General features: G+C 42.0%; 1 non-coding gene across 1 annotated transcript; it reads left to right on the top strand.

Annotated features, from left to right (window-relative positions):
- Positions 1–12,636: 12,636 nt before the first annotated feature.
- Positions 12,637–12,743, top strand: LOC120269821. The gene has a single exon (XR_005539454.1). It is a non-coding gene; the product is annotated as a small nucleolar RNA R71 (small nucleolar RNA).
- Positions 12,744–14,140: the final 1,397 nt, after the last annotated feature.

Raw genomic sequence — 14,140 nt, 5'->3', positions numbered from 1 at the left:
AACATTGACTGCAAAAATAATTGTAGCTAAACCATGATTAAAAAAAGATATAATCACTACAAAATTGAAAATCATAGACAAGGCCCACAACTCTCTAGGAAAATTATCGTAGATAAAGTATAATGGAACAAGACAATTTCATTATTCTCAATAAACTTTTTCATAACTAAATTTCGTAGAGAAATAAGGAAACCATTGCCTACAATTTTGTTCATAGCCAATAATCTTTTCCCTTTATGATTTTTAAAATTTAGACACAAATTTCTTTTACATTTCTTGCCTTAGTTTTGCAGCTTTGCTTGGAGATAAATACCCCCTAAGAAACTTGCCAATATGTCTTCCCAAGTCTAGATCAAACTCAGGGCAACTGATGTAAGCCATCTATAAGTGGTGCCCCGTAAATCGAATGGGGATAGGCAAAGTCTCATGGCATCATCTGACAACCCATTAACCTTGAATATCATCACATTTGTAGAAATCGAGACAAGTGCTCGTTCGTATCCTCAATAGCCGAATGATCAAACTGTACAGTATTTTGAATCATGCCTCTTGGTCTGGCCAAGTCAAAGTTGCTTGCACTTACAGCAGGTGCTTGCACACTGAACTCACCCCCGGTGAATTGTGACCTCTCATAGCTTAATAGGGTTCTTCTTTCTTCTGCCATGGCAGCCGAGACCCTTTCTTCGACCTCAACCGATATTGAAGATGATCCTTCCTATGCCCCCTTAGAATTCCTATGTATGCTTCCTTCAATTTCTTCGTTTGGTGCCACGAACCTTATTGGGTTTGCACAAGTCATACACGAGGTACCTTGCAAAAATAAAAAAAAGGATATATTAGTTAGTATGTAAAAAAAATGAAAAACAAAAGCAAGAATAAATAAATATTCACAAACACAATAAAAAAAAACTAGATCATTGAGCCAAAAGTTTTCCTAGTATTATCACCACTCCTTGGCAACTGTGCCAAAAACTTGATGGTAAGCGCACGACACGCTAGAAAGAAAGCCCATGAAAACCCAGCCGCAAGTGCACGGGTCATCAAGTAATAATTTCTCACGCAAGAAGGAGAGTATCGTATTCCTAAGGGCCTCGAGATCTACTATTACTTTCTTTTGGGGATCACTGTCTAGTCGATCGAAACAGGGTTGTTGTTTGTGAAAATAAAACTCAAGAAAATAAAACCTATGAGTAAATAAAACAAGATAAAAAACATGATCCCTAACAAATGCAAGGATGAAGAAACCAAGTGTGAAGGAAGGCCTCGAGTGAAGATTCCCCTGGGAGAAGACTATGCATCAATGACAATGAGAAAGTAGGCACAAGGTTGTCTTGGCTTTGGTCCTCTAGACTCGGATGTCAATGATATCGAGGATAGCTCTATGGTATAGCCCTAACCAGCACAGGCTCCTCTGTTCGGAAGATACCCTTATGATGTCTTTGAGAACAAAAAGTCTTGGTAAGAGTAATTCTAATGCTCACTTTTGGCTAAAATTACCCTAAACCTCGTGGGGAGCTACCAACACCTAAAACCTGCGGTATACTGGTACAATGAATCCCCTTAAATAATCATATGACTTAGTCCAAGCAAGCATCCTGCCAAACAAGTATTATTCAAAATCAATTCTACAGAATCCATCCATTTTAGAATGAACAAGATAATGATAGATTGAAACCAACAACGCAAGCCAAGCATTCAATTATAAAACAAGAGTCTCATCCATACAAAGTTTCCTCCCAAGGTTTACCGAAAATCTTATGACCTTGGGTGTAAAGTTCAAAATGGCAAAATGAAAGAGCTCAAAATATATATAAAGCTTAGCACAAATGATCAATGAATTCCCTCAAAATGTCGGCTAGAAGGTGGTGATGAAAACTCATCGAATCTACTTCACCGAGTTCCTTGATGCTCTCCTTGATCCTTCCCTTCTTCTCTCCATCTAATTCTCTTCAAAATGGCCTTCTTGGATGATAGATTTGTCTTGGGTTGCTTGGAGGTGGATGGTGATGAAGCTCCCCTTCAAAACCCTAAGGATGGATATATATATACAAATGCAAATATCAGAAAGAAAAAGAACAAAAAAAATCCTATTGTTGATCCATTTGTAATACGCAAATGGGAAAATGCAGATTGAAGCCCTTAGATCTATTTATTTTACTTAAGTGAAAAGGCAGTAAAATTAACTGAATCTTTCCTTCTTAATTTTTGTTAGGTTTAAGTCTGATGGGAATAATATTTGTTCATGTGTGCAGGCAAGTGTGCGAGCAAGTGTGCAGGCGAAATTGAGGCCGTACAACCTTTTTTGTCTCAAAAAATGGTTCGTCCTAAGCTTGTGCCGGCTAGTGTGCGGTCGCACACCAGCCCGTATAGCCTCTTGGCTGCCCTGTGCGGGTTGGTGTGTGGGCTTCACACCAGGCCACACAACCCACTGGTTAGGCTGTGTGGGCTCTGTGTGGCCCACACAGTGGATGCACAACCCTCTATCTGGGCTGTACGACCTGTACAGAGCCCACACAGGGCCTATTTTGGCTTGCAACTTGGCTATGGTCATCTGGTTAGCGTCCAGAGTTTATACAAACTTTGTTTCTTCATTAATTTTCTCTTAAATGACTCAAATACGGCTCATCCTTGCATACGTGGCCTACCGATGTCCTGCGATGAAATAAATACATAAAGTGTGTAAAAGGGCATTGATATTAATAAAAAATGCGTGAAATACAAAGAGTTTATAAGTAAAACATGGTGTATTTTGACACTTATCAATCTGGGCCTAGCAATTTGTGCTCTCCCACATCATCCCAACAAATAGGTGACCTACATCTCCTGCTATACAGTGCCTCATAAGGAGAAATCTTAATACTTACCTGATAATTATTATTATAAGAAAACTCTATTAAAGACAAGGGTAGATCCCAAGAACCCCCAAAATCAAACATATAAGCCCAAAGCATATCCTCCAGAATCTAAATTGTCCACTCAGATTACCCATTGGTTTATGGGTGAAAAGCTGTGCTATGCCTATTTGGTTCGCAAGGCCTTATGTAAACTCCTCCAAAAGTGTGCCATGAACAGAGTATTTCGATAGGGCACAATAGTGATAGGAACACCATGAAGCCTCACAACCTGATCAATGTATAACTTGGTTAGCTTCTCTAAAGCAATGCTAGTCTTGATAGCTATGAAATGAGCAGACTTGGTCAGCCTGTCTACCACTACCCACACACTGTCAAAACCTTTACTGGTCTGAAGATACCCAGATACCAAATCCATAACAATATTCTTCAACTTCCACTTCGGAATGGGAAGAGGGTGAAGAAGTCCAGCCAGCCTTTGAGACACACCCATTGTGTATGACCCACAAGTGCACAGGTTTGTCAAAGTAATAAATCCCAGGTGAGTGGGGTATCGTATCCACGGGGAATAAAGAATAGAAACGCCAAGATTGCTACTTAACTAAGTGGAAATGAAACAATGATGGTGTGGATAAAGATCGATGCAAACAAACTAAAGAAAATAAGAAAGAAAGGCACAAATAAATGAGAGGAAAGGCAATCGATAAAAGTGGGGTACTCGGATATTGTTCCTCCTAGGATTATTGCTTCAAGTGCAAAACCAACTATTATGCTTCCTTACTAATGCTTAATGAGTTGTGGACATCCTTAATACACGGTCCCAAACCTAAGGTCAACCATGACTAACTCTATACTATGTCCCGGCAGAGAAATCAACCAGTCTCAACACCTCACATTGTGTAAAGTTACAAGAAGCTCTAGGGATTCCAGTGGTAAACCCTATTCCTATATGTAGATCTAACCTTTTGGTCCAAGCAAAAGACCCATAGTCACAATTAAGCCCCAGGTGTTAAAGTCACTTCAACACTTCACTCCGTTGCTTGCGCAACTAAGCCCTAGCGGAGTTCATCCCTTAACCCTTCACTCTATTGTGACCGCAAGGAACTCTTGGATAGTAGAGATAGGATAAATCACACTGAAGGGGAAGGTGACGCTCTGCTACCTCTCGACTCACCCTCTTGACTCTCTCCAATCTTGCTTTGTCTAACCCTTATGGTGTGTCACTCACTCACAAGGATTAACAATGTAGACTCTCAACCCTAGTGTCACTCTAAGGGAGAAATCAGTCAACAAGCATTCAAGATTGGAACTCAATTAAAGACATCAATTAAGGAAACCATAATAAAAGGTTAATGAAACAAATACATCCTAGGGTTCACAAATCCAAGTACCCACTAGGGGTTTTAGCTCTCAATGGAGCAAGATACAATCAATAATGAAATCAAAAGTAAAACATGCAATCCATAGTAAAAACCCCTCGGTATTCGTGTCGATGGTCTTGTGGAGCGGCCTCATCCTCTCCAAAGGTCCCTTTGTCATGCTTAGGGCACATCTCGCCGGATCGATGTCGACGAAAGCTCCCCCAATAATTAACTTCCAAGAGAAATGTGGTGTCAAAGCTGTAGAACCACTCCAAAAGCCTTGCCAAAGACTCTCTAAACCCTACCGCCGGCCTCTCAAAAGTTGGAGAAACGATAGGAAAAAGGATGCTGAAATCGGGCTAAATCGTGGCTTTAAATAGGCTGGAATCGGGCATCCACACAGCCCTATGGATTTTCCACACGCCCCTTTGAAATTCCACACGGGCGTGTGGATTCTCTGGAATTCTAATTTTTTATGGGCTGTGAACTGTAACTGCTACAGTAAATTCATACAGTGATTTGTACAGTACCTGCTACATAACTCCGCCAAAAAATACTCCCGAGTCCACACTTTCCATCAAGGCAACATAAACGGACACACGTCTATGTCCTAGATCGCGTTGTGACAATGCCCCTTGCGTGTTACCTGCAAGTACACGGGTTTATCGAGTAATAAATTCCCAGGTGAGTTGGGTATCGTATCCACAGGGAGTAGGGAGTAAAAATACTTAAATTACTACTTAACCAAGTGAAGATGAACAATTATTGTGTTAATAAGGTGTAGTGTAAACAAAAGTGAAAGAAACAAGAAAAAGAAGCACATGTAGGTGAGAGATAAGGCAATCGATAGAAATGCGGTACTTGGATACTGTTCTGCCTAAGATAATCGTTTCAAGTGCAAAACCAACTATTATGCTTCCTAACTAATGCATTAATGAGTCATGGAGATCCTTAGATACATGGTTCCAAATCTAATGTCAACCATGACTAACTCTCTACACCAAGTCCCAGTGGAGAAATTGATCAGTCTCAACACCTCGCACTATGTACAATTGCAAGACGCTCTAGGGATTCCAAGTGATAAACCCCATTCCTATGTGTAGACCTAACCCTTTGGTCCAAGTGGAAGGTCCCTAGTCATAATTAAGCCCTAGGTGCTAAAATCACTTTAACGCTTCACTCCATTGCCTTTACAACTAAGCCCCAGCAGAATGTCATCCCTTAGCCCGTTCACTCTACTATGACCGCAAATAACTCTTGGAATGTGGAGGTAGAGTAAATCAAGTCGAAGGGGAAAGAGGACGCTCCGCTACCTCTCGACTCACCCTCTCAACCCTCTCCAATCTAGCTTTGTCTAACCATCATGGCGTGTCACCCATCCACAAAGGTTACCAATATAGACTCTAAACCATAGTGTCACTCTAAGTGAGAATCATTCAACAAGCATTCAATATTGGAACTCAATTAAAGCATTAATTAAGAAAAGCATAATAAAAGGTTTAAAGAAACAATAGCATCCTTGGGTTCACAAATCCAAGTACCCACTAGGGGGTTTAGCTCTTCATGGAGCTAGTTACAATCAACAATGAAATTGAATGTAAAAACAAGTAATCCACAGAAAACCCCCTCGGTATTCATGTTAATGGTCTTGTGGAGTAGTTGAGTCTTCTCCAAAGGTTCCCTTGTCCGGCCTAGGGCACACCTCGCCGGATCTATGCCGACGAAACCTCCTCCAATAACCTTCTTCTAAGCGAATCGCGATATAAAATCCTTCAAACCACTCCTAAGACGTGCCAAAAGCCTCTCAAAATCCTAGCTGACGGCCTCCCAAACGATAGAGAAAAGTGGAAGAGAAGTGGTAAAAAAGATCCCCAAAATCGGGCTGAATCGCGGCTTAAATAGTGCTGGAATCGGGCATCCACACGCTCCTGTGGATGTTTCCCACGGGCCTGTGAAATTTCCACATGGGCGTGGGGAATTTCCACACGCCCGTGTGGATTCTCTGGAAATCTCATTTTCGGCTGGCTGTGAACAGTAATTGCTACAGTAACCGATCAGAACACTCCTAATTCCACACTCTTCATCGAGGCAACATAAACGGGGACACATTTATGCCGTAGATCGCACGTCTTCTTCAATCAAAAGCTTCATTGGCGGAGATCTTATCATCAATGCACGAGTCAGGATAGGCAAACGTGACTGCATTTGTGCCCCTCCAATCCATTGTAGTGACTTGAATTCATGGAGGTTGGCACACATTTACGTATCTTGGAGTTTCACTTGTGTCTTCATGTTTGTTCCTTCCAAGGTTCCACCAAACAATGCGATTACGATCTACTTTTGGCTTCTTTTCTTAATACTTAGCTTCACAACCCTATATGCATGAAAGTAACACAAAGGCACAAGTATTGGCGCTAAAACCTGATAAAAGTAATGCTCATCATAAGGAAAGAACACTTCGCATTCTCATCACATAAGCACTTATCAAACTCTCCAACACTTAAGCTTTTGCTTATCCTCAATCAAAAATAAAACATTAAAGCATAGAAGAAGGAAATAATGAAAGTCCTCGGCCTTAGGTTCACCAAAGCATGTAAGGAGAGCATTCTACAAGTAAGAGAAATTTCAGCACCAAATATGAAAAATCAATGCTATAGCTAAAAACTTGAATCAAAAAGGACAACAAACCCGAAATTGTGTAAGTGTGTGTAAACTCACTCAAGTCAATCCAAATTATACTCCTCAAAGTTCTAAGTATAAGGGTCTTATTTATCTACACAAAGCGACAAAAATTAAAAAGATGGTAGTAGCTTCACACATCCTCTAAGAGCCCTTTCTAAAGCGGCTACTAAGGTAGCTTTCACACTTTCAAGGTGGTAGCTCTTTCTACCAGGGTGGTAGGTTTTACTCATCCTATGAGATAGCTCTTTCTCTCATTAGGGCATAACTAGTATCCGAATTATGCGAGTAGCTTCATACTTCATAGTTGGTAGCTCTTTCCACCCCCAAATGCACAACTAAACACTATATTTTTCCTTCTTTTGTTTACCTTTTTCCATTTTTTTTCAACAAAATAAAGATAAGAAACAAAACTAATTAGTTCTTTAACATCGAACTTCAGTTTCTAAAAGAGTTTAATGAAAGAGTAGTGCAACAAGTGTCAATCAATCGAAAATTCCTTGAAATTCAAACAAGAACTAGAGCATGAGAACATTCAATATTAAAAAATCTCTTAAACTCAAAAATACAATCATTGCAACTAAGGTGAACCGCCATTGGCTATGTGAGCATGTATGTCAATCAAAACTAATATAAAAGACATGTGCACTATGAAACTCCCCCACACACACTTAATTTGTACATTGTCCCCAATGTACACATTCAAGCTCACTAATAATGTAAAACAATCAAGAATGTATGTGGGAGAGGTAATCGAAACAATACTCCCCTGACTCTTAGTATTGCATTTGATGGAGCTAAATCCTTGGGAATGAAGTTCCAACGTGTTGTGAAGCACACATGACCAAGTGTAAAAACACCTTGGCCATGTTTATGACTAGTTCTCAATTCCCATATTGACAAGATCATCTGCACGCATACAAAAGGAGGTTCAGTGAAGCTCAATAAAACAAAAACAACCAGAGTATATAAAAGATAAAGCAATGAATATAACTCGAGACAACAAAACGAAAATAAAATACATACTCAGAAGAGAAATCTTTTCTAAGTAGTGTAAGTCTACCAACAATATAAAATAAAACAAAGAAAGAAATAAAAATGACGAATCAAGTGTCGGTGTCACGCTCTGGCTCTATTGCCGCTGCTGGATAATCAAATGGTGCCGATGGATTAGGTGATGGTGATGGCGATGGTGATGGTGATGGTGATGGTGGAGGAGTCCGTGGTCGCAGAAGAAACGATGAGGTAATGTCTCGCTCAAGAATCTACTGTAGTATGTCAAAACATGCCATAAACTCTGTGTACTGCATGGCTTGTGTATTTCGGACCTCCGCAATCTCTGACCATAACACTCCCACCGTACTCTCGAGCCTCTCAAATCGATCATATGCTCAAGATGGTCAAAACAGATGTACTGGGGGTGACTCCTCTGCCACAGGGGGTGCCTCGGTCTCCATCGGTGTTGGTTGAGGCTCGGGAGTAGGCTGACAAGCCTCGGTGTCATCACCCTCACCCTCGGCTATCTTTGAAGCTGGTGTAACCAAGGCATAAACTCCAAACCTGACCCTGCGAATCATCCCCATCATTCACAGCATCTCTATGTCCAAAGGAGCAGGTATGCTCACCTTCTGGGTTCCTTAAATTGCCTCCAGGAGACCCATGCCAATGACTAGTCTCGTGGTGTACGGGCCTGAGAAAAAGACTCCTGCTCTGACATACTGGCTCTGGTGGAGCATGTACTCAGCCAGAATGTGCCCCAGATGAATCAGCTCTCTCTGCACCATGGAGTACATGTATAATAGCTCCTATCTGCTCAGTACCCCTGTGCTATCACCACGCCCGTTCACTGATTTGCTAAGAACGACATAGATAAATCTGTATGATGGCCAAGAAAGGCAAGTAGCCTTAGACACTCCTTGCTCATACTGCCCCTTCCCACAAAGTGTCCTATATGCTCTCAGGGACGTCAAACTGCCGCGATAATCCGTGGGTAATCAATCATACTACTCTGTATCTGTGTAAACATCATCATACAAGCCCAGATAAATGGAAAACTATGTAACACTCATACTGTAATGATGGTCGAATGCTCTGAACTGTATAACATCGACATTGTCAAATCTAGAATATGATCAGTCAAACTCAAAGGATGAAAGTACCTCCAAAGTGAACTGACGAATAACTGGGTCTCGGATAGACAAGAGACGCCTCCAGCTACCCACAGATAACATCCTCTCGATCTCATCTGCCGTATCCTCTGCTGACTGAACTTCCTTGAGAATGCTCATGTCTGGATATCGGGTCTGACCAATCTTGAACTTCGACAGCCGCTTGAAACGAGCCTGATGCTCGGGAATAGCGAAGTCCATGTGACCCGACTCAGGGGAATGCTCCTGCAGACACTTGTCAGCTTGCTTCTTCGACCGGGGGCCATTCCTGCAAGATTTGAAAAGAAATTCAATCAAGAATACTCATAGGTTAATGCTGCAGAAATCCACACGGTCGTGTGGAATTTCCACACACCCGTGTGGATCCACGGGGCGTGGAAAACGTACGGCCGCATGCTAAAAACTCACAAATACATCATCAAAACTACTCAAACTTCTTCCTTAGCATGCATTCCCCCTCTAATTGTAGAAACATAGCAAAATCCACCAAGTTTAACAAGTAAAATCAAGAATTATCAAAAAAAAAGAGAAGGGAGAAGGGTTTACCGATGATTTGGAGATGCAAAGCCTCAAATCAGCCATAAAAATTGAGAAAAACTCTCCTAAAATGGTGCTGCGAGGTCGGGTGAGTGTGTGTGTGTTTTCTGGGCAGTTGGAAGTGTGAAGGCGGAGAAACTCGATTAGATTTTAAAGAAAATCTGTGACTGTAGAGTTTCTATATATCCACACGGGCGTGGGGAAATTACCCACGCCCGTACACTTCCACGGGAGAGAGTCACAGGGATAGACACACGCCCTGTGCGCTCTCAGGAAAACACTCCTCTATCTCTAAACACAATCACATGGGCGTGCAGAAAATACCCACGCCTGTGTGCCCGACACACAAAGGCAGACACACGTCCCTGTGGCTTCTCTGTCAAACCGAGAAAAATCTCTAAGTGTTTCCCACGCCCGTGCAAAAATTACGCGTAGGCATGGATTCTTACTGTGCAGTTCATAGGGGTAGACGCAAGGCCCTGTGTCTTCTCTGGATGGAGAAGAAACTCTCTGCAGAGATCCATACGGGTGTACGTAAATTATCCACACCCCTGTGTTTATGGGAGAATCATCCACAGGGGTGAGTCCACGCCCCTGTGTCTTCTCGGGATAAATTTGTAAGTCTCTGCAAGAAACACACGCCCGTGCAGAAATTCCACATGGGCATGGACCGTCACAAGGTCCTTCACAAGGGCGAGTCCACACCTTGTACCCTCTCTGGATGAGCTCTGAACGAAAATGCATGCCCGTGTGGAAATTCCACACGGGGGTGTGTTTTCTCTGAACACTTTGAAAACACTGTAGGCTCTGTAGAAAATTCCTGAACATATAAATAAACTCAAAGCCTACCTTACAAAGCAACTTTACCCAGATAAAACACTGAAAATAAGCTCAAACGACCAAAATTCTCAGCCAAAACACAATAAAGCACATGATGACATCAAAAATTCATAAAAAAAATCACAGCAAAAGCATTTAAAAATCAAGACACCAACACTCGTGCTTATTCATGCAAACTCTAATCTAAAAACTAAGAAAATATTAAAACTTGGGTTGCCTCACAAGAAGTGCTTGTTTAACGTCACTAAGCTTGACGTACCTTGTCTTACCTCACGGGGGCTCATAGATGAAGGTTGCTATCTTACCCATAACTTGAAAGCATGATGAGCAAAGCCTCTTGAAGTTAGAGGAGGAATTATCGGGCTTGGTACCGCCTAGCAAAGGTTCATCCAACTTGCTCGGTTCTTGCACATGCCCAATAGCCTTGGGGCGTTTCCTATGGTGTCTCCTCGCCCGCTTTATCTTCCGGAGCACCTTCTTCATGATCCTCGGAGTAGATGGTACCTTCTCCTCTAGACCAAGCGCCATTACTTCTTCATATTCTCATCTTGGTCGAGCAACCCTTTGTACGGATCCGGATTGAACATTTCTTACACATATTCATCAATTATATCATCAGTAATGTCGAGAAAATAGAGAGTATCATCAAAGTCAAGAGAATGCCGCATGGTTTCGGCGAGGTGGTATGTGAGCTTATCATCTCCAACCCTCAATATCAACTCCCTGTCATCCATGTCGATTAATGCCTTGGAAGTATGCAAGAATGGCCTCCCAAGTATCAAAGGAACATCTACATCCTCGTCGACATCCAACACTATCAAGTCTATAGGAAATATGTACACTTGTCCACTTTGATAAGCACGTCTTCAATGATGCCGCTCGGATGTCTGACCGTTAGATCTGCCAATTATAATGTCATCCGAGTGGGCCTAGGCTCTCCCAAGCCTAGCTTCTTAAAGAAAGAATACCGCATGACGTGGATACTAGACCCAGAATTTACCAATGCCATTTCTTCACCCAAATTGCCAATGTTGCACGGGATGATGAAGCTTCCTGGGTCTTTCTTCTTGTTCGGCATGTTCTTTTGCAACACCGCCGAACAAGATGCATCTAGAATCACGGAGGTACTCTCCTCCAATTTCCTTTTATTGGTCAACAAATCTTTCAAGAACATGGCATACCTAGCCATTTGGGATAATGCCTCAATAAAGGGAATGTTTATATGTAGTTACCCAAACAAACCCAGAAACTTCTTGTACTTCTCATCCACTTGATCATTTTTCAATCTAGAGGGATAAGGGATTCTTGGCTTATAAGGTGGAGGTACTACCTCCTTCTCCTTGGTTGCTCCCTTCTCAACCTCTACGACCTCTAGTGCTTCAACATTGGTCTTTTCACTTGGAAGCCTACCTTCAACCTCACGACCACTTCTCAAAGTGATCGCCTTTACATGTTCTCGTGGGTTGATCTTGGTATTACTCGGCAAGCTTCCTTGTGGTCTCTCCGATAGAGATTTCGCAATTTGCCCCACTTGATTTTCTAGATTGCGCAATGACGCAGTGTGGTTGTGAAGTGTAGCCTCGACTGATTGGAACCGTGTATCTAATGATTGCATAATCGAGTCAAGGCCTTCTCTAGATTGGTCATCTGGGTCTCCAAACCTGAAACTCGATTCTCCATGTTTGGGGCTTGTTGTTGTTGAAAACCTGGTGGTGCGGTGGCCTTTTGTTGCCCTTGATTGTTCCATGAGAAATTAGGATGGTTCCTCCAACCAAAATTGTAGGTATCTCTATAAGGATTCCCTTGGTTTCTCATTGCATATTACCCACATAATCAACTTGTTCAACGGAGGGTGTACCACCAATGGCTACAGGGCAATCGGAGGGGGTATGTCCTCCACCGTACCCAGTGCAAGTAGTCACGGCCGCCACTCTATTAGAAGTTACAAGGTCTAACTTCTTACTCAATGATTCTACTTGGGCCACCAAAGAAGTGACTACATCTATTTCATGGAGTCCGACCACTTTCTTCCTTTCCCGCACGTTCCACTTATATCTATTCATGGCCATATCCTCTATCAACTATCGGGTATCTTCGGGGGTTTTACTCCCCATTGTTCCTCCTGCGGCGGCATCTAGCAATTGCCTTGTACTCGGATTCAACCCATTATAGAAAGTCTGTATAATCATCCATTCGGGAAATCTGTGTTTTGGGCACCTCCGCAAAAGATCCTTGAAGCACTCCCATGTCTCAAACAATGATTCCATTTCCATCTGCACAAATGACAATATCTCATTTCGAAGCTTCGCCGACTTCCCCGGAGGAAAGTATCTTGCAAGGAAAGCATCGACCATCTCATTCCAAGTCATGATGGATGCGTTTGGTAAGGAATGAAGCCACTGCTTGGCTCTTCCTTTGAAAGAAAATGGGAAAGGCCTCAATCTGATAGCATCATCCAATATATCGTTAATCTTAAGCATGTCACAAACTTCCAAGAAGTTCTCTATGTGGTTGTTTGGATCCTCATCGGCCAAACCATTGAACTGCGCTGACTGTTGAATCATCTGGATGAATGCTGGCTTCAGCTCAAAGTTCAGAGCTGTAATCAGGGGTCACACAATGCTAGATTGTGTCCCCAGTACTGACGGTCTAGCATAATCAGAAAGTGTTCTCCGTTGCTCATTCTATTTTGCCATATTATTTGACCCTTGACCTTCCTCTTCAGCTTGGATTAACTATTCTTATATAGGTTCTTTCCCCTTTCTTCTAAGTGTTCGCTCAAGCTCAGGATCTCCTTCAACAATTTGTGAAGGGTTTCCTCGGGTCATAACCTAGAGCTGTAACCAAAAAGAAAAGAAAAACTTAGAACTATGATAGAATTAGAAAATCTGAAAAAGAATGAATGATGAATAGCTAAGAAGCAAAGTGCAAAGTATCTCTAAACGTCTACTCCCTGGCAACAGCGCCAAAAGCTTGACAACAACCCGTGCATGTTACCCGCAAGCACACGAGTTTGTCGAGTAATAAATTCCCATGTGTGTGGGGTATCGTATCCATAGTGAGTAGAGAGTAAAAATACTTAAATTCCCATGTGAGTGGGGTATCGTATCCATAGGGAGTAGGGAGTAAAAATACTTAAATTTCTACTTAACCAAGTAAAGATGAACAATGATTGTGTTGATAAAGTGTAGTGTAAATAAGAGTAAAAGAAATAAGAAAAAGAAGCACAAGTAGGTGAGAGATAAGGCAATCGATAGAAGTGGGGTACTTGGATACTGTTCCACCTAAGATAATGGTTTCAAGTGCAAAACCAGCTATTATGTTTCCTAACTAATGCATTAATGAGTCATGGAGATCCTAAGATACATGATCCCAAATCTAAGGTCAACCATGACTAACTCTCTACACCAAGTCTTGGTGGAGAAATTGATCAGTCTCAATACCTCCCACTGCGTACAAATGCAAGGCGCTCTAGGGATTCCAAGTGATAAACCCTATTCCTATGTGTAGACCTAACCCTTTGGTCCAGGTGGAAGGTCCCTAGTCACAATTAAGCCCTAGGTGCTAAAATCACTTCAACGCTTCACTCCGTTGCCTTTGCAACTAAGCCCCAGCAGAATGTCATACCTTAGCCAGTTCACTCTACTATGACCGCAAAGAACTCTTGGAATGTGGAGGTAGATTAAATCAAATCGATGGGGAA

The sequence above is a fragment of the Dioscorea cayenensis genome, chromosome 9 (assembly GCF_009730915.1).
Source record: "Dioscorea cayenensis subsp. rotundata cultivar TDr96_F1 chromosome 9, TDr96_F1_v2_PseudoChromosome.rev07_lg8_w22 25.fasta, whole genome shotgun sequence".
Classification (NCBI taxonomy): domain Eukaryota; kingdom Viridiplantae; phylum Streptophyta; class Magnoliopsida; order Dioscoreales; family Dioscoreaceae; genus Dioscorea; species Dioscorea cayenensis.
The sequence above is the reverse complement of the archived record's forward strand: the minus strand, read 5'-3'. Positions and strand labels throughout refer to the sequence as shown.